Below are 20,121 nucleotides of genomic sequence, written 5' to 3' on the forward strand. Positions count from 1 at the left end.
TGGTACAAATAAAACTCTTCCAGTAATCATTGTATCGGACCTTTTAAAGGACCAAGAAAATAGACTTTTAGTAGTGCTACAAGAGCACAAAGAAGCTATTGGCTAGGCAGTGGCTGATTTGAAAGGAATCGACCCTTCTATTTGTATGCATCACATTCATATGGAGGATGATGCAAAACCTTCTAGAGAGGTACAGCGCTGGTTGAATCCAAACATGAAGGAAGTGGTCATGAAAGAAGTGATCAAGCTATTAGATGCGGGAATCATCTACCCCATCTCTGATAGTAAGTGGGTAAGCCCCCCTCAAGTTGTTCCCAAGAAATCCGGCCTCACCGTTGTTGAAAATTCAGCGGGAGAGCTTGTGCCACAACGCACCACCACCGGGTGGCGTGTGTGCATTGACTACCAAAAACTGAACTCTACCACTAGGAAGGATCATTTCCCACTCCCATTCATTGATCAAATCCTAGAGAGGCTAGCCGGCCAAAGCTACTACTGTTTTCTTAATGGTTATTCCGGCTATAACCAAGTGGCAATTGATCCTCAAGATCAAGAGAAGACCACATTCACATGTTCCTTTGGAACATTTGCCTATAGACGCATGCCCTTTGGGCTATGTAATGCACCAATAACTTTCCAAAGGTGCATGATGTCCATATTTTTTGACATGGTCGAAAAGTTTTTGGAAGTATTCATGGATGATTTTTTCGTCTTTGGATCTTCCTTTGACTCATGTCTCCACAATTTATCCCTTGTGCTTCAAAGATGCAAGGAGACAAATCTTATTCTAAGTTGGGAAAAGAGTCATTTCATGGTCCAAGAAGGCATTGTCTTGGGGCATGTTATTTCTAAAAGGGGAATTGAGGTCGACAAGGCAAAAGTCGAATTGATCTCTAATATTTCTCCTCCAAATTCTGTCCGACAAATCCGTTCCTTCCTTGTTTATGCTGGCTTTTATCGCCGCTTTATCAAAGGTTTTAGCAAACTATCCCAACACTTGTGTTATCTTCTTGCCAAGGATATTCCCTTTAATTTTGATGAAGCTTGTTTGGAAGCTTTCAAGAAGCTCCGTACTCTCCTCTTTCCAGCCCTAATTATGAAACCGCCTAACTAGTCTTTTCCATTTAGAGATTATGTGTGATGTATCCGATTATGCATTGGGTGCAATTTTGGGCCAGCGTGTGGACAAGTTACCACATGCTATTTATTATGCTAGCAAAACTCTTTCTAATGCTCAGTTGAATTACACAACCACTGAAAAAGAGTTGCTAGCTGTGGTGTATGCCTTGGATAAATTATGTTCTTACCTTCTTGGATCCAAGGTCATAGTCTTTTCAGACCATGCCGCTCTTAGGCATTTGCTCACCAAAAAAAGAGACCAAACCCCATCTAATTCGATGGATACTCTAACTCCAAGAGTTTGATATTGAAATTCGAGATAAAAAAGGGACAGACAATGTTGTCGCCGACCATCTCTCTCGTCTACTCATTGAGAAATCTTTTGAATTTGCTGCAGTTCATGATTCCTTTTCGGATGAGCAACTATTTCAGATTTCTTATTCAAGTCTTCCTTGGTTTGCGGATATTATCAACTACCTTGCGGTAGGAAAAATTCCGTCCAAATGGTCCAAACAAGAGAAAGACCGGTTTTTCTCCCAAGTCAAAAATTTCTTTTGGGATGACCCAGAATTATTTAAGTATTACCCGGACCGAATCATCCGGCGATACATTCTCGAAATCGAATTCCAAAGTGTCCTCAATTTTTGCCACACTCTTGCGTGTGGAGGGCACTTCAGAGCCAAGAAAACTGCTGATAAAGTCCTTCAAAGTGGATTTTATTGGCTTTCTTTGTTTCAGGATGCTTACAATTTCTATAAGTCTTGTGAGCGTTGCCAAAAGCTCAGATCCATGTCAAGAAAAGACATGATGCCCCTAACCCCCATCTTAATCATAGAAATTTTTGATGTGTGGGGAATTGACTTCATGGGACCGTTTTCATCTTCTTATGGCTATGAGTATATTCTCATATTGATGGATTACGTGTCTAAATAGGTTAAGGTGGAGGCTACCAAAACCAATAATTATAAAGTTGTGGTCAAGTTCGTTCAATCGAACATCTTTAGTTAATTTAGTATGCCTAGAGCCATCAGCAGTGACGGAGGCTCTCATTTCTATAACCACTATCTCAAATCCATCCTTCTCAAGTACTCTATTACTCACAAGGTTGCCACACCTTACCACCCTCAAACGAGTGGTCAACTAGAAGTATCTAATCATGAGATCAAACATATTCTGGAAAAAAATGGTTTGACTGGACCGCAAAGATTGGTCATTAAGACTGAACGATACGGTTTAGGCCTACCGGATAACGTATAAGACGCCCATTGGCATGTCACCATATCGACTTATCTTTGGTAAAACTTGCCATCTCCCGGTCGAATTAGAGCACCATGCTTTTTAGGCCATAAAATGGTTTAACTTTGATCTTAAGCAAGCTGGCTCTACCCGCAAATTAGAACTCCATAAACTTGAGGAAATTCAAAATGATGCACATGAAAGCGCCAAAATCTGTAAGGCAAAGACTAAAGCATTTCATGACAAGCACATTGTCAACAAGTCTTTTGCCCCCGGACAGAAAGTTTGGCTTTTCAATTCTAGGTTGTGACTTTTTCCCAGTAAACTCCGTTCGTGGTGGGATGGTCCATATGTTATCTCATCCGTCTTTCCTCATGGTGCAATTGAACTTTATGATCCTACCGATGGATCTCTCTTTAAGGTTAATGGCCAACGGCTTAAGCCTTACGTTAATGGCATCGTCCCACTTCGAAAAGTGGAAAAAGTCCTATTAACGGACCCAATTTACGAGGACTGATGCGACATCATGGTTCGTCTAGCTATCGACATTAAATTTAGCACTCTTGCAAAGCAATTCTTCTAACTCCAAAGCTTTCCCTTTTTCCAAGTTGCCTTAGCTAAATTTTTTTCAGAAAATAGCTAAGTATAGTCAAATTTTGACCTTTTTCGAAACTGTCTCGAATTATGTTCCAAAAGTCACTTTAGGCTTACTTAGTCATTTTAAGGTCTTTGTACTATTTTTGAAATTTTTCAAGGTCGTTTCGGCAATTTTCTCAAAAATCCAAAAAATCACGGGAAATTCGGACCCCAAAATTAACGCTTTTGCAAATGAGCTCCGATTCCCGTTCCGAGGGCTATACAAGGAGACATTGTTAAAGGATGAAAAAAGGCAATTATGTGATTGGTTAAAGTCAGTGAAGTTCCCAAATGGTTATGCTTCGAGCATAAGCCATTGTGTGAATGTCAATGAATGTATGATATCTAGATTGAAAAGTCATGATTCACATGTTCTCTTACAGTGTCTCCTCTCTCTAGCTATAAAGGGATTGTTACCAGATGATATTTGTAATGCGGTAGCAAAGCTTGGTTTATTGTTTAAAGAGATATGTTGTTGGATGTTATGTTAGTTTATTACCACTTGCAATAGCACAAATCTTTGTAAGATAGTACTATATAGAGGGTGTCGATCCCACAGGGAAATGAGTTTTCTTTGCTTTGTTTTTAACTAATATTTTGGTTTACAGGTAATTAATAAGCACTGAAAAGTGATCATTAAAACCCCTTAATCTTGAATGTTCTAAGACCTTATTTTATCTTATTTTCCCATTTTAGTTTAATTTCATGATATTTCCCTTTTCAAACACTTATCCCCAAAATAAGTCAATTCAGCTGAAGTAGAGCATTAAAAGAAGCAATCTCAAGTCTAGTGGAAGAAAGGAGCAAAGTGGCGAGAAAGCATTCTCTGATCGATCGAACCAATCTACAATCGATCACACTGTGATCATTCCAACCCTGCCTTGATGGATCGAACCCTTTGTCCTTATCCTCAGGAAAATTTCCTATTCGATCGATCCAACCTTTTCTCCGATCGATCGAACCCTTTTGATCTTATCCTCACCAACCACTTTTGTCCTTTTCCCAAAAATATCTCAACCTTGTCCTTATCCAAAAAGTGCGCTGCCATGGTTTGATCGATCCGAGTAACCATGTGATCGATCAAACTACCTCAAATTGCATGAAAAATAAAGTTCAAGCCAAATTAAAGGTGTACTCGTGGTGCAATCATTTGGAGGTCCTAGTGCACGAGGTCTGACCATTGGATGTGATATTTGAGCTACCTATATGGGGATTTTGGCTATTTTTAGTGGAGAGGAGTGAGATAGAGAGACATGGCTAGAGATTAGAGAGAGAAACATACAATTTGGGAAAGTTCTTCCACTCATCTAGGGTTTTTACCAAGAACACGAGAAGAAGAGGATGAATTCTACTATGGAGATAGCCTTTTAGGGTTAGATGACAACATCAATGAGTGGCTAAACCATTCTCTTGGGGTTAGAGATAGCCCTAAGCATACCTCCTAGACTTTGATGTTTTGTAATTAATGGGGATTTGTGTTGTATTTCTTGTCTTGACATCTTATATATATAAATCGTGTTTCTACAATGATTTGTGGAGTTTAATACTTCCAATTGATCATTTCATTCTATCCATATATCTATGTATGCTAGAATGAATGTTCATTATCTCTAGATTTTGTGACATTAATGCATGTCTATATGTGTTGATATTATGAATCTAGTGATGGTCAAGGCATGGTGCTTAAATGGATTACTCTTGTGATTTATTTAATGGTTCATACTTATTTCTTGATGGATTGTGCCACCTCTTTAGTTTAATTAGTTTAATTTTCATGTCACTAGCTTTGTTGTAGTGTAATTACCTTACTTTCTTAGATAGGTGGACAATCCATTATTGTTGTTTGATGTTCCATGCTTACGAATGCAAGTGGTATATTTCTTTAATTTCGTGAATGTGCATTAATTGTGGACTTATGGAAGGATTAATGGCTTAATTTGATATGTTGTGCTATTCACTAGATTGACAATCCTTACTTACTCTAGCTACATTAGTAGTTAGTAGTGGTAGTGGCATTCTATAAATTCAAACTTGGCCACACTACATTTTACCACTTTTGTGCAACTCGGTATTGAGACACACCAAGTTTTGGCTTTGTTGCCGGGAATTGGCAACGCCGTATTTTGGAACCAAGTAGGAATTAGTACTCCTTTGATCTTGTCTTTATTTTATCTTACTTTGGTTACTTATTATGTTTGTTCTTGATTGGCTAGGTACATTGAGCAAGGGAAGTGAAGCAAAAGGATTCTAAAGCAAAGAAGCAAGGTAAGCTAAGCAAAGCAAAAACATAAAAAGTTGAAAAAAAAAAAAAAAAATTGCAAAGCAAAGCAAGGCAAAGAAAAATTGAAAAATAATTAGAATTTGCTTAAGGACCCTTTGTGAGCTTTTCTAACTCCCTCTCTAGTTAAATTGTCGGCTCGTGTGGTGGCAAGTTTTAATTTCTTAGATAAATCGTTGGTCTGCGAGGAGACAATTTATTTTTCTTGCATATTATTGAAAGTATGGGAGTATGGGATCAATGTATGTAGAGGTTTGTTGTTAATTGACTTGTTGCAGAGGAGAATTGATTGTTAATTTTTTTATTTTAGTTAGCACCAGGAACTCCCTTAGGCAGGGCCCCTTCGGGACCCACCCTAGGCTACAAACCTGGGGGTGCAGAGCCTCGCCCCAAGGATACACCGGGTAAGTCGGGAGTGATAATGGTGTTGGCAAAGATCGAACACTGGCCTAGTGTGAGCCAGTGCCAAACACCTACCAACTGAGCCAAGCCCCCGGGGGCGAAGTGATTGTTATTTGCTATTTGCTAGTTGTTGTTTGTTTTGATTGTGCATACATGGTCGTAGGTCATTGAATCCTACTTTTGCCCCACATAATTTGAATCACGAATCCATTGTTCTTAATCTAAGGGGAAGGGTAATTTTAGTGACTCCATTTAATCAATAGAGGAACATAATGAGGACCATGTGGAAGACCTTGGTCATATCGACCAGCAAGGCATTCTTTACCCTAATGTGTGTCAATATCATGACAATATTCAAGTACCATTACGCATGCCTAAACCCTTCATTCCATAATAACAAGGCCAAGTTCCAATGGGAATGCCTCGGCTAATTTTTGTTCCACCTCCACCTCCCGTTGTTTAAGTAAATCATGGTGCTCATGTAGAGCCACCGGTTGTGAATCATCCTCATGCTTTAAGAGACCATTATGTGTCAAATGAGTATAATGCACCAACATGCATTCAATTACCTCACCATTATGAGATTAAACCACAAACAATTCAAATGCTTCCTAATTACCATGGGCCACCAAGTGAAGAACCTTACAAATATTTGGATGAGTTTCTTGAAGTGTGTTCCACTGTGAAATACACGGACATGCCGGAAGAGGTTTTGAGGTTAAAACTCTTCCCTTTCACCCTTAAAGTTAAAGCAAAATACTAGTTTAATAATTTGAGGCCTTTTTCGATAACTTCTTAGGCAGAGATGCAACAAGAGTTCTTGGAAAAGTACTATCCCGTATCAAAAACCAATGCAATGAGAACTTCAATTCGGGAATTTTCTCAAGGGGAAGGGGAAATGTTTCATGAGGCATGGGAGCGATTGAACGATTTGCTTAGGCCCTGTTTGGTATCTGTTTTGCTTCATGTGTTTTTGTTGCAGGCCTGCTACAGTAGTAATTTTTTAGCCCAAAACATGTTTAGTTTGGTCTGCTTTGTTGCCAATAGTGTCAAAACAGATTCAATTTTTGGGCCAAAAGTTAAAACACCATTTTGGTGTTTTACCGTGTTTTGGGTACTATTGGCCCAAATAATCACTGTAGCGGAGGAAGTAAAAACACTCACTTAAACCAAACTTGCAACACGTATATAAATCACGCTTAAAATATTTCAGTCATTTTATAGGGTTTTCTAGAGAGCTCGAGCGGAGGTGATTTTATGGCGATTCTGCTGTGTGTGTTTATTTGGCTGAAATCCACCAAACCGACCACCGATCTTTGCTCTTTTATTCTCTTGGTCGAAGAACAAGGCAGGAATCGGAGAATCTGAAGCGATTGTGGCTAGAAAACAGGTCGTCGTATAAGCGATTGTGGCGATTTTGTGGCGACTCTACACTATGTGCTTATTTAGCTGAAAATGATGACCGATCTTTGCTTTTAGTGGTGTTTCTGCTCAATCTGACCACTGATCTTTACCATTTTGTTGTCTTCGTCGAAGATCAAGGTAGGTTTAAGCAAATTTTGCCTGCTTATTACACTATGTTGAACATATTTCATGTTTCTCAGTTCTTTCTTCGACTTTTATGGTTAATAATCATCAAATATTGTATGATTTTAGGGTTTTCCTAAACATTTAAGTTAATTGGTTTTCAAGTTGTCTGTGATCGATTTAAGTTTGATTGCAAGAAAGGGTTGAAGTTGTGATGATTTAGGTTATATTTTCGTCACACATTTAATTTTTATTTTTGAAAAATTCCTAAAAATAATGAAGTTCGATTGGAGAATTGGAATCTCCAAAAAGACCATAGATACATTGTTTTAATTATAGATATAATTTTATATGCACGATAATTTTTTAATTTTGGGAAATTGAGTAAAATCTCTTTTGTTCAGATGGCTTCACTGCAAGATAGTTTAAACAGATTCAAGAAATAGCAAAAGAAATGCTTGTCAACCCTAACTAGCATTGTAGCCAAAACAGGGCCTTCTAAGGCGGCAGTAGCAAATCAAAAGGCCACACCTGAAAGGCATTCGACCATTGAAAATCCCCTTCCCCTCCAATCAAATTCTCAAATGACACATAGAGACTTCAACACATTAACAGCATACGAAAAGCCCCGGTTGGAGCTCAGATCAAGCGTGTTATAGGCTTGCTATTCGAGGTATTAATTTAATTATCATTTCTTGTATGACTATTGATATTTTATGATCATTACGTATTGTCTTTACCTATTAGAGTATATGTGACTGTGTGACCTTTGAAATGTCATAATATATTCTGACTTGAAATGAATTGTCATTGTTTAAAAACCAAATAGACTGGAAAAAATATATGGGAGCTTGACTAGGTAAGATAGATGAGAGTGAGTAAAGATACATGGTATTTTTGTACACCATGTACAATGGTACGATGGATTAATTAGTCTATATGGTCTAATGAAAATTGCCTGTCTCATAGCTTGAAATATTGGTTTTTACTTATCTTTGTCTATGCTTTTTAAATTTCTATCACCAATTTGTAGATTGCAATTTATGTTACTCAGTTGTCTTTCTGTGATAGAAAATGTTCTATATATAATATATGGGTGATGGCTAATTAACGTCTCTTATCTGGTTGCTTATTTCGCTTGGAGTTCCTAATTGAACACAAAAGTCTGATTTTTCTGACAAATTCAAATTTAATTATATTTTACAAATTATTGTTTCACGTTTTGAAGGTTGCTGCCTTTGGAATAATGCCATACTATGTTTAACTGAATCACAGTACCAAATTTGATATTTTGTAATGGCAAGAGTTGTAAAAATCTCAGATACTTGATACATCCTGCGGAAACCGCACTTTTGTTTGCATAGATTGTTGCATTATCATTGTTGTCATTTTAGTGCCTGGACCTCATGCTTGTAAATCTTGGCCACTTTCACTGTCATCGGTTGGTATTTTTTTCTTATAAGTGGTGAATCCAACTTTTGCCGATGTACTCTAAAACCTTCTGTGAGGGATTAAACATTTCCTAATTTATTTATTTCTCTGACTGTAGACAAGGCAAGCCATCACACTAGAGTAATCAAAGGATCTTACTCTTCCTAGCTTCTTCTGAGAAGTTAGAGAAAGAGATGGCTGATGCTGTTGTTGATTTTCTTTTGGATAAATATGTGGGCATGAGACCAACACTTGAAGGTGATGTGTGTTGTTAAGATGATGATGTGTCCTACTATTGAAGCTTGTTCCATGGAAGTGAAATTTGTGTTTTTTGAAGTATGTCTCCAGTAATATTTTCTGATACCTTCCTAATAGTTAAGGAAAATATAAGGAAACATCTTTTTATTTGTAAACAATGATGTGAATTGTGTTTGAACATTGAATTATATCTCCTGTGCGATAAACTTTGACCTTTTGATGCTTTAAAATGTGAGGGAGACACAAGGAAGCCTCTTTTTCCTTGGTCACATGTCACCTACTACTGTTTAATTTAATTACTATTTAATTTGTTCTCAATTTCTTTGTCATTTTTCCTAATACAGAAGAATGATTATGATTTAAGAAGCTTCCATTCTAGCAGGAACAAACCTATGGACAATCATCACCAAACGAACAAACTATACCAGGAAATTTCAAATAACTTGAAGTATAGTTTCAAATCAAGATAATATGCAAAATGGTTGAAATTATTAATTCAATTACTAGAACTGACATTCTACATTTTTGTTGAAGCAGTTGTTTATGTAATTACACTTTGGTTATATATATATATATATATATATATATATATATATATATATATATGTTTGTGTGTTCAAATTTCAATATAATGACTATTTATATAGAAATAAATTTAAAATTTATAAAAATAAATTAAAAACAATGATAACCAAACATATTTTTTATTTCTGTTTTATTTTTTTGACAACAGTTGGAGTTACCAAATATGTTTTGTTTTCAAAATTTTTTGAAACACATGGCTTACCAAACATGTTTCTGTTTTTGACATTTCCACAGCAAAACATCGTCCCCAAACATGCTTCCGATTTTTGCCAGAACATTCCTATAGCAAAAATAATGTTTCTATTTTAGCCAAAAACAAAATGCCCAAAGCAAAACACATGCCAAATGGGCCCTTAGGAAGTGTCCACACCATGACATCCCTCAATGGCAATTAGTTCAATTATTCTTTGAAAGTTTGTCAGATACCTATAAAGGAATGGTTGATGCTTCTATGAATGGTTCTTATCTTGATAGGCATGAAGATGATGTATGGCGCTTATATGAGAGCATGAGTGAGAATTCAATGCATCAATCTTTATCATCTAAAAATAGTAGAAATTTCGGTGGAAGGAAGAATGTCTGCTTATATCAAGTTGACCATTCCAATGATATAGTTTCCAAAGTGAAGTCTTTATCCTAAAGGTTTGATCAAATTTTGATCAACCAAAATTAGGTGAACCAAGTGTCTTCCTCCCTTAATTATACTCATCATCCTTCTAATGAATCATGCATGACTTATTCTAGTGTTTTATATTCTACTTCCAATTGTCCTCATGGACATGCGCAAAGTGAACACCATGAACAAGTGAATGCAGCGTTTGTTAACCAAGGGAATAATCCCTATGGCACTCACTATAATACCAGGTGGAGGAACCACCCAAACTTCTCTTGGAAAAGCCAAGGGAAGGATCAAACCCTCCCCAAAGTGGTTTTCAAAGAAAATATGTTCCACCCCCTTTGCAAGGCCAAGGTTCCAAAGGTTATCGTTCCTCCTACCAAGCACCAAATGGAAACCAATTTTCAAACTCTCATTTTCCAAACTAATCTTCATATTCTTAAGGAAATTCAAGAAGCCTCGCATTTGAAGAGAAAGTTCTAACTGCTTTGGGTACTTTAGAGGGAAATACCTAATTGCTTCATTCTCATTCCCAATCAATTGCAAAGCTAGAAACCCAAGTCGGGCAAATAGCTAGTACCTTGAATGCTACGGAAAAAGGAAAAATGCCTTAGAATCTACCACCCAAGCAATAATTTGTTGTGAAGACCAATTCCTCTTCGGAAGGTCATATACTTGAACATATAAATGCAGTGACCACCTAGAGAAGTGGAAGAATTATTGATAATAAAGTAGGTGTTTCCAATTAATAGAGTGAGCCGGTGCAACCAAAAGTTGAAACCCGTCCCGTCTCACATCATATTCCTCCTTCATTGAATGTGAAAGAATCTATTGTTAAAAATGTTGCCAAGAATGATTTTGAAAAATCTTTTGAGCCTAAAGCTCCATTTCTGGATGCTTTGAAAGCATCCACTTCTCTTGAAAAATAATGAAACAAAGCAAATGAAATAATCGATGTGTTTAGGCAAGTGAAATCAATCTTCCTCTCTTGGATGCAATCTGACAAATTCTGGCCTATGCCAAATTTTTGAAAGATCTTTGCACACTTAAGAGGAAGAATAAAAGCCAATATTCTCCCTTATTTGGTTTATGTTCAATTGGGCTTAGGTGATTTAAAACCGACATTGGTAGTTTTGCAACTAGCCGACCGATCAATTAAGAAGCCTTAGGGTGTCATTAAAGATGTCTTGATTAAAATTGATAAGTTCTTCTTCCCGGTTGATTTCGTTGTCATTGACATGGAGCCGGTCTTGAATCCTAAGAGTCAAATTCCTATTATCCTTGGCCGTCCTTTCTTGGCTACCGCTAATGCCAACATTAATTGTAGGATAAGGATAATGAAGATTTCATTTGGTTCACATGAAAGTGAAGTTGAACATTTTTAATCCAACCCCTAACTCTATGGACAAACATGAAAAGATATGTGTTGCTGAAGAATGTTTTGAAAATGACAAAAATAAGTCATTGCTTGGTGTTGAAACTTCAAATGGGTTGTCTTCTAAAAAGGTTTCAAAAGAAAGTGTGTTCAAATCAAGTGTTGAAAGGGCATGGAAGCCCAAAAGTTTTGTTGATAAAGGGCCATTAATTTCATTTGAACCAAATCCAACAAGTTCCTATGGGAATATTTTGTTGGGTGGGGTTCGAAATTCCATTCACCCCATTAAGGAGGGGATGCATACTAAGATTTTTGATCCAGGCTAAAAAAGCCCAACGTCTTGCTAGAGACGTTATACACTAGTGCTTCGTAGGGTTTTTCAACCCTATTCCTTCCTCATTTCTGTTTTATTTTCTTTTCTTGCGTCATCTAGATATAATCTTGGATCATATATGTTGTTTGAGACTTTGATAGGGAATGCATGCACTTTCATCTCCGAATTAGGCATTTAGTGCTTGTTCGATTGATTACAAGAGATATTCGATCGATGGAACATCATCTCTGCATATTCTCATCTCTCTGTCTAATCGTTCAAGATTCACTGCATACTTTAGGTCTCTGTCTATTGTTAGAACTTTCTCTTCGATCGTTCCAAGTTCCCTCGATTGATCCAGTTATCCCAGTGATCAATCTCAATTCTATACTTAGAAAATTTTTGATGATCTGAAAATTTCATCTCTATGTCCCATCATTCAAAGTTGGTTGCAAGTTTTCAGTTCTTGGATTGATCGGGATCAAATCGATCATTCTGCGATCGACCTGAGTTCTTTCTTTTGACTTTGACTTTTCAAAATTCAAAATTCAATATATATATATATATATATATATATATATATATATATATATTCAAAACTTCAAAAAGATTTTAAAATTTTTAAAATTAAAATATTTTCAAAAATATTTTGTCGTTTTGTAGGTTCGATCGATCTAAGCACCTTTATAATCGATCCAGGTTCGATCGATCTGATGAACCATGTGATCGATCACACATGTCGGGGACAGTTTTTAAAAATAGACCCAAGGGTCATTTGGATTGTTCATTTCATTAATCCAAAGCCATTCTCCCTCTTCCTGACGCTCTCTAATCATCTTCCCCATCTCCGGCGAGATTCTGGCATCTCCAAGCTCCATTTCCTCCATTCCCGATCTCGTCCCTCTTCTCTCTTCATCTCTCTTCTTGGATTTCAGTGAGTTAAAGTTCCCTTTTTAATTTTTATGTTGATTCTTGATTTATTCTTGTTGCCATGCTTAGATTCCATACTTTTAAGCTTGTTTTTCTTTCCATATTTGGAATTATGGGCATGTGTATATATATGTATATATGTGTATATATAGTTTTTATTTCCGAATTTTATTCAGAGGGTCGCGTGCCATTTTAGGTGACTGTATTGGCATTGTTGAGGTGTATAGGGGGTCACGAGCCTTGAAAAGACTATTTCGATTCACCCTCTGTCATCCACGTCACAAACAGGTGACTTTTTATTTGTGACGACCCTGGTTTTTAGGCCAGCGTGTCCTGTGATGAATCGAAGATTTGACCCGATAACGGATCCGATATGCGGAAGCAAAAACAGAAAACAGGACTCTAAGAAGTCAAAGTGACCTTCCATGAGGTCGTGGAACTCAATGAGAATTGATGCGGAAGCAAAAGGTCAAAATATGACAAATAAGCCCCCAGGGGCAAAATAGTCATTTTTAAAAAATGTGGATTCGGGTGCCACCGAGTACACCGCTGGAAAGATAACAAAAAATAATCAGGATGGACTCAAGAATCGCATGATTCGGAGTCCGGACAAAGGAGAAATGGCCTGATGAAGAAAAATGAGCACTTAAGGCTAAAAGGGTAAACTGGTAATTATCCAGGAAGATCCGGGTGCAACTGAGCACACTGTTGGAAAGACAGCGAAAAATTAGTCAAGTTTAAAAAAAAGTTCACTCGATTTAGAGTCCGGACGAGGGAGAAACGAGGGTTTGAAGTTGAGACGTCGCGGCGGCCTGACGAAGGCCATGGCGCACACGGCGCCCATGCACGAGCCCACCGGCGCGCATGCCGGCGCCCAAAGATATGGCTGGTGGCAGCCCTTAGCTGCTGCTACATTTTTTTTTTATCTGCCCAGAACTGAGGCTTGAAACGGAGGTCAAGACGAGTTTTTCTGGAAAAACACGAAGAAGAAACCCCCCCTAAAATCAAGTTTTCTACTCGACTTAATGGACGGAACCGAAAAAAACTCACTATGAAATCCCCAAAATGCCCCTAGATCAGAACTGAACAAGAGGGTTAAAAGTTGCTACAGTGACTGTCTGCAACTGAGAGCAAAAACAGGCTAGAAGTTAAATTTTTCTGGAAAAACACAAAGAAGAAACCCCCCTCAAAATTGAATTTTCTATGTGAATAATGAGAGAATTAAAAAAAAATGCAATGTAGAATGCCCGAAATGCCCCTCCATGAAATCTGGTCATGGAGGTCCAAAAAGCTGCTAAATTGAAAAACTGATAACTGAACTTCGTAAATGATTTCCGATATCAAGACGACATTTTCTGGAAAAATACGGAATAGAAACCCCCCCTAAAATCATGTTTTCTATTCAACCATATTGAAAGAAGAAAATAAAACCACCGTGAAAGGTCCATAATGCCCCTAGATCAGAATATGCAAAAAAAATGCGAAATGAATTCACAAGAGGCTCAAAACACAAAAAATAAGGTTTTGCCCGGAAATGACCATGCACGCAAACGTAACTTACCTATTTGGACGTGCTACAATGGTCCATGACTTAAATATACCACCGATACAAAATCCGACCCCCCAACGGGCAAAAAGGCAAAAATGGAACTTGGAATGAAAACTCGGAATCCAAAAATACAAAACGGGATCAAATGACCGTTTGGCCCTTGGCCACACTTCAAACATGATTTATGAGACCCTATGAAAGAATGATAATGGAATTCCCACACCCGATGCAACTATGGTGAAGCAATGACTTGCGATTTTTTAAAATTTTCACAATATTTCATGAAGTTAAAAAGTACATAGAATACAATATAATGGTCATTGGCCTTCGGCCTCATATCATACATATCAAATACATTGAAAGGAGTGTACTTAAGTACACATTACATACATGGAATCAAATATACATATTTTGACATATAAGTCTACAAAATGACATTTCATGCTAACATTTGCATGAAATGGAAACTTGAAAGCTACACGACATCCAAGGAATGCTAGGTGTCACGAACCAAGTCTTCGTACTTGAAATATACCCCAGTATCGTAGGGGTGAGTAACATAAAGCTACTCGTAGGAGATGAGCATGCATCGACCTAGCATTTTACAAATTTATCACCTTAAGGTGAAACATGTTAAAGGGGCTCATGCCACCTAACGTCTATGTCCAAGTGAGACTCGGGGAGCATCCAAAGCAACCTTAGAGTCTAAGCAACAAGAATCATGATATACATACGTGTATGAAACGAATCATGGTTGGGATAATCCAAAGAATACGACAAGAAGAATGCTTGAACATAGATTAACATGAATTGCATTTTCAATACAATTGAACTAGGTCTAGAGTAATCCATACAACATGACAAAAATATATTTGAATACAAGTTAACAAGAATCACATTATCCATGCAATTCAACAACAAAAGAGCATGTTATACAATGCAACAAGGTTTAAGTTCTCAAAGCCATCAACTTAGAATCTAAAGCACAAAATAACAGTAGTGGGTCATGCCACCTAACGTCTATATTATAAATAAATCAATAGGATCAATCCTAAGCTTTATTAGAACGTCAAAACACGATTTTCAATATCGATGCAATTTAACCAACATTGGAACTTCCAATACAACGCATAAAGCACAATTTCACAAAGTTAACATCTTGTAACTTAAAATGGAACGACAAATAAGAAACAACAAGTTACAACATCATCTAGTTATCAACTTGAAAATGAAATGCGAAATCAAACAAAGTGGATACTCGGACGTCACGCCGGATCAGACCAACAACATAGTTACTTTAGGGTTACTAGCCCATGGGTAACCTCCCTATGTGCGCACTAGACCACATAGAGTTACTATCCCCCGTACTAGAACCACGTCCTAGCCATAGTTAAACAACGACATCCCCAAGTTTCCAAAATCAACAAGTTATGTAACAACGCATATATCAACAGGAATATGTAAGATAATCAATTATCTACTAAGCACAACCAAATTTAGAAACCTATACAATATATGCTCTAAATCCACAACTAATATGATATGATGAATGTCGAATCTTCAATGTGCGATTCGTTACACGCTATGCATGAAAGATGTTAAACACAAAGTGTGCAAATCATTACACAAGGCAACAATATATTCAATAAGGAAAACATATTATCACGAATACAAACATAGCAACTATGTTATCCAATGTTCAAAACATAACCAAATGAATATACAACAAGTCTAAGTCCATGATTTGAATATAAAAACCACTTCTAAAACACAACTAGATCATGGAGCAAATTGATAGAATTTAAATAGATAAACACAATTAAATTCTCTAGATTTCCGATTCAATTTCAATTAACTTTAATTTAATACATGTTAAAGGGCATGGCAAGGTCATCACCTATATCCATTCTAAAACTCAATTAGGTTGTTAGAACAACAAAGTAGAACTTTAATTAAATCATGCTAATTTAAATCCCAAGGTTCTAAAACAACTTCAGATAGTCCCAAATTAATATATACCAGTAAACAAGTCATGGCCAATACAAATATCAAGTTAAAACCTTAATTAAGCTAGTGGGACCACAAAATAGATTTTAATTAATTCTTTTAATTAAAATCTCTAGATTTTTAAACTTAACCAAATGCTCTCAATTTAACATATCTTAGAGAAAATGCCAAGGACTAATGTAATATCACATTACAAATTTATTTCATTCAATTTAAGACCATGTGACTTAACCTTTCACTAAAGTTAAATATAAATTAAAAGTTGCAATTCTCATGCAATTAATCCCAATTTAATATATGTGAACAACTATACCTAAGCTTAATTTTCTAGCATGCCACACTTCAATTTCAAGTTGAATATCACCATGAGGATTAATCTTAAACATGGAATTTAATTAAATAAAAGGTTTCAAAACCTAACCGAATATTCCAAATCAAATATATGTGAAGTTATATGGCATGTAAATCAAGAATATCAAGTCGGAATTTAAATAGAGTGAATAGTGCACTCGGGGCAAATTAATTAATCAAATTAATTAATAATTACTAATTTTCAAAACACCTCCAATCACTTTCAAATTCAACTATGTTGGAGACCATGCTAAGGCCTAATTTAATATGCTAACACATATTGATTTCAAGCCAGTTAAGGCCATGTGAATTAATCTTTCACCTAAGATAAATATTAAATAAAATCTTTAATATTTATTCAAATGTTCCAATTTTAATACATGACAATGAGCATATCAAGGGGCAATATAAAATCATGCTACATGTTTAAACCAAGTCATGAGCAACCGGGAAAATTAGATCCCGTATAAGAAAAATAAATAATAAAATCTCTAGATTTTATATTTAATCATGCAAACAAGTAGTATAAGCATCACAAGCATGCTGTATAACAAGAATTTAAACCTAGAACATCTCCTACCTCAATTTGAGATGAAAACCACAAAGGCCCACCGAAAAAAAAGTGTTCCGAATCCGCCGAAACCGAAGGGTTTTGTCGGGGACAACACGATATATATGAATCCCCAAGAAGCCCCATGAAAATCCAAACTTGGCCTCAAACCCAAACTCAAAACTTGGCCAAAAATGGTTTCTAATAAGGGGTAAAGGTAGAGCACAATGAGGCGAACAACAAATGCTATGGCCGAAGGATTTCTACCAAGGAAATCAAGTGGATAAGAAGAAAGAGTGAAGGCAGCCCCTTGGGCTCCCATGGCTGCCAGCCAAGAGGAGGAAGAAGGTCTGAAAATCTAGTTTTAAAAATTAGGGCAACCTATTTATAGAAATCTCAAAAAGTGCCCCGAAAGGGCCCCGCCTGGTCCGGAAAAGTGGATTTTAAGCAAACGCACTCAAACGGCAAAACTCCGTGAACAAAAAAGATTTAAAATAAGAAAATATGAACAATAGAAGAAACGACGTCAAAAATTGAGTCCCGAGTAGAAAGTTATGCCCCAAACAAGTTCGGAGGCAACTGGATCTAGAAACTCTGAAACTGGAGAAAAACGACCAGAACGGAATTCTATGAATTTACGAGCCACAAAAAGTGAAAATGAATCTCGTATGAGGATCCAAGCTCCAGACGAGATATTTTGCAATAACTTTCGTTAATTGCACAATGACCCCTACAAAAAGGGTTAACTGCGAAACTGCCCCAGAATGAAAATATCTTCCAAAAGATATTTTCTTAGATACCCCTGAAATAAAATATCTTCAAAAGATATTTGCGAAAAACACCCCAAGAAATGAAAAAGATTCTGAAGAATTGTGCATCTATGCCCCTGTGGACACCGGGAGCAACCAGAGTACTTTCTTGCAAAAGTAAAGATACGTATTTCGAGGAAACCACTCAAAATGAAGGCACGTGAAGTCAAAAACCAATCCGAGCATGAGAAGTGAGGTTGTGCCAAAAACTGACAAACAGAGATAAGACAGAATAGGGAAAAGGACGAAATAGCGCATAGTGCCGAAAAACGAAAAATGTGAAAATGACTCAGTCCTCAAAGGAAGTTGTCAATCCACGGAAAAGAGTCTCAGGAACCAATTCTGAGCACTCAAGATGACACTAAGCGACACGAAACAGAGCTCAGAAAAGAAAATTAAACGAAAAAAATTCATTCGTAAAATTTCAGGGAAAAGGAAAGGAAGGCAAATGACCGGGTCGTTACATTATTTCTCAGCAGGTTCGATTGATCACACCAATGCTCTGATCGTTTAGATTATAATCGATCTAATGAATGTCATGATCGATCCAACTTGGATCGATCACCTTTTTTCAATGATCATTTAAACTGCACTGTTTTGTATATTGATACTCCTATACCCTTTCATGTGTTTCATGCTATCATATATATGCCCGATGCCTATGTTTTCCACATTGGTTACATTCTTTTCCCGTTATGTCTAGTATGTTTCACATTATTTAATTATTCACTGTCTATACTTGGCTTGCATGACCACTTGAATAGATAGATTCGTGTGCTTATATAGTGTGATATTTGCTTCATTTTAACCATCGTGTTGTCTATTTTAATCTGACAAACATGTTTGTATCTTTTGTGCTTTCATTTCTGTATATCATATAGTGTTTCCTATTACTGACTACAATTGCAAGTGTTCTTTCTTTTTGCAGGCTATGACTAGGTTTAAGACCATAGCTAACCAGACTTGTGAGCAACGGGCAAGGCATCGGATAGAGGAGCCTGAGGAGCCAGTTCCTACACAGTCTAAGCATTCCTTCTCTCCATCTTCTTCATCGCAGGAGGGTATGCCCACGCCACCTCCTTCACCTGCTCTCGTGCCACCACCGGCACAGCCTGGGATAGTCAGAGATAGGGTTGCTTAGAAGTTTGTGCGCCTTTCAGTGGCGTATGAGTCTATATTTGATAAGGATTTCTTTGTACGGGCGGCCATGACCAAATGGTCATATGACGAGATCTACCGCCGCCGTCTTTCTCCCATCTTGGCCCCAGTGACCAATCCAGTATACCCAAGACTTGTTCAGCTATTCTACCATACCCTTAGGCCGAGTCCAAGTAACTTGGCTGAGCTGCAGACTACCATTGATGGGCATCTTACCTGTATTATTGTCGAGACACTATCAACAGCGTCTTAGTGCCCACATACTTGCCCTCCGGGCATTGATTACCCGACTTTGCAGAGGCCATTATTTGCAGATATGGATATAGCTCTTCATGGCACCATCATTGCCACCGACACTTATGCCACTCAGACTTACCTGCATGATAGCATGTGGTTCTTTGATTCGATTTTATACCAAAATGCATATATGGCTAGGCACAAGACCCAACGGTGAGTAGATTTCCTTGCAGCCTTTTATGCCATCGATACAGCGCACTAGTTTTCAGTTCCTACACTCTACTGGAGTGTTATGATGAAGCTATATGACAATTTCATCAGCAAGAGTAACCCACAGCAGCCCAAGTTCTTCCCTTATACACACCTGATTACACAAATCCTCTAGGACCAACACTATCCATTTAACCCAAAGGAGGTCACTAAGTTTGGTGCGTACCATTATAGGAAGAATGACTAGAATAGGAGCTATAACGCTCTTATTAAGAGTCTGGAGGTAGAGGCAGCCCAGGTGGCGGAGGAGGTAGCAGCAGCGAGAGTTGGTACTCATTTGGAGCAGGAGCCTCCAGTGGGATCAGCACACCCTTCTCAGGAGCAGAGTCACCATTTTTAGATCCAAGATGAGCATCAGTCTTTTGATGACTCCAAATTGCACTGTCGGGATGATCCATTCATTCCTGATGCTTAGACTCAGTTAGACTCACGAAAGGAGCGTTTCCAGGCATTACAGGATGTAGTCATGTCTCTCAGGGCAGAT

This window comes from Cornus florida, unplaced genomic scaffold, assembly GCF_030987335.1.
Source record: "Cornus florida cultivar Cherokee Brave unplaced genomic scaffold, ASM3098733v1 CherokeeBrave_3.0.0_Hap2_Chr05, whole genome shotgun sequence".
Classification (NCBI taxonomy): domain Eukaryota; kingdom Viridiplantae; phylum Streptophyta; class Magnoliopsida; order Cornales; family Cornaceae; genus Cornus; species Cornus florida.